This window comes from Grampus griseus (assembly GCF_964374135.1).
Source record: "Grampus griseus genome assembly, chromosome: 1".
Lineage (NCBI taxonomy): Eukaryota > Metazoa > Chordata > Mammalia > Artiodactyla > Delphinidae > Grampus > Grampus griseus.
In genome coordinates, this window is record NC_139017.1 from 161,474,995 (window position 1) to 161,477,112 (window position 2,118).

The following is a 2,118-nucleotide window of genomic DNA, read 5'->3' on the forward strand; positions in this document are numbered from 1 at the left end:
TTTATTGTTTGTTTTTTGTTTAGTTTAAATGCATTTCGTGTTTTAGACAACCTACATGACATGTTTTGTGGTTTTCTTCCTCAAAAACAATGCCTCTACTCCAAATAAAACAATGTCAAAATAAATGAAGAGTTCAAGGTGACATCAGTCCCATTTGTCTAAGTCCTGGTGTTGTGTGGATGAAAGGCAGCAGCCAGCCAGTTATGACGATAGGTGATAGATCTGAAGTAACAGCCAAATCTGTTCACATTTTTCCATCCCTAAGCCTTCCCTAAAGAAAATCATACATGGGGTCACACCATCCTCACGGTAGTCCAGCAGAGCAGCCATGCCATCTGGACTTATGTTTTCACCAGTAAAGAACTGATCGTTTTTGAAATTAGCAAGGATGTGTTTGATTTGTTCTGCAGCCCCTGTCGTAAAGGTTTTACTCTTTCTGATCTCTGTTCTTCAAGTTTCCCTTTGATTGACTTCATATAATTTTGATGTACATTTTTTTAAAAAAATAAATTTATTAATTTATTTTTGGCTGCATTGGGTCTTCGTTGCTGCGCGCGGGCTTTCTCTAGTTGAGGCGAGCGGGGGCTACTCTTCGTTGTGTTGCGTGGGCTTCTCATTGCGGTGGCCTCTCTTGTTGTGGAGCACGGGCTCTAGGTGCGCGGGCTTCAGTAGTTGTGGCTTGTGGGCTCTAGAGTGCAGGCTCAGTAGTTGTGGCGCACGGGCTTAGTTGCTCAGTGGCATGTGGGATCTTCCCGGTCCAGTGCTCGAACCCCTGTCCCTAGCATCGGCAGGTGGATTCTTAACCACTGACCCACCAGGGAAGTCCCTGATGTACTTTTTGTAGGCTTCTCTTGTGAAGCTGGTTTCCTGCAAGTGACGGTTCATAACAATACCCACACCAGTGATTACTGTGCTTTCGGTACCTTCGCCCTCCCGGCCTTCAGCGGAGGCATTTCCACCAATGAGCAAGTCATCAGTGTTACCCTCTGTCCTACTATCTTCCCCTCCACCTGCAGATACAGCCCCCCACCCCACCCCCGTGACCTCCCGGATCTTGTAGATATCAGAGATCATCTCATCATGGTTGATGAGGTCCCGGTAGATGATCATGATGGGAAGGAGAGGGAGGCGCTAGCTTAGTAGGAGCCCAGAGCTCAGGGCAGCAGCGCACGGCAGGGAGTGGAGAGCGGTTGGAAAAGTGTGGCGTCTCTTTGGGTTATCAAGTGACAGAAACCTTGACTTCTACTGGTTTCAACAACACCATCAAAAGAACATATTGTCTCAGTAACTCCAGAATAGTCCAGGAGTAGATGTTTGGACCCAGTTGAATAGAGGGGTTCAAACCATAGTATGAGTACTGGAATGACATTGAAAATATTTAACAACTGGCCTTGCTTTGTCATTGACCCTCAGAACAGTAAGAGGGAGTGTCCTGGAAGTCCCCTGCTGGTTCTGACATTAATTCTTCAGTTACCGGATCATGGGGAAGTTCAGGGATTGCAGAAGGGTGGCTAGGAGGAAGTGGCAAAGTCACTCCTATTCCCAGGGGGGTCTGGGCAGCATTTACTTACCAACAGAAATATTTCAACAATAATCAGCCATTCCAGTGCGTACCAGGTGAACAGCAGCCCTGTGTTAGGATCCGGTTACTCTTTTTCTTCCCTCTCTCAGCCGTACTATTCCATATGGACTCGGTTCTCAGACAGTCTCTCTCCCCTGGTTGTGAGATGGCTGCCAGGAAGCACCCAGGGCTGCGTGCTTCCTCCTTCACATTCAGCAAAGAGGGGTGAGGCCCTTTCCCCCAGCAGCCCTAGCGTAAATCCCGAGATTTGCTCTGATGGGGCTGGCTGAGATCATATGCCTGATTGATCAATGTGGCTGGCGGGGGAGGGGGTGGGATGGGAGACTGGCTTAGGCTATGTCACCTACCCCTCCATTGGAGCCCCAGCTTAGAGTTAGCTTCTTTGGAGTATATAGGCTTAGAATTGAGCTGCTTTCCCCAAAGCAAAATTGGGGTACTGTTGTCAAAAGAAGAGGGGTCATGTATTGATTTCCTGCTGTATGTAACAAGTTACCACAAACGCAGTGGCTTCACACAACACAATTTATTCTCTTATA

General features: G+C 47.6%; 1 pseudogene across 1 annotated transcript; it reads right to left on the reverse strand.

The window, feature by feature from the left end:
- Positions 1 to 201: 201 nt before the first annotated feature.
- Positions 202 to 1,110, reverse strand: LOC309834003 (translationally-controlled tumor protein-like; annotated as a pseudogene). Its single transcript has 2 exons — positions 808 to 1,110; positions 202 to 470 (listed from the first exon to the last, which is right to left on the reverse strand). The product of its transcript is annotated as a translationally-controlled tumor protein-like (transcript).
- Positions 1,111 to 2,118: the final 1,008 nt, after the last annotated feature.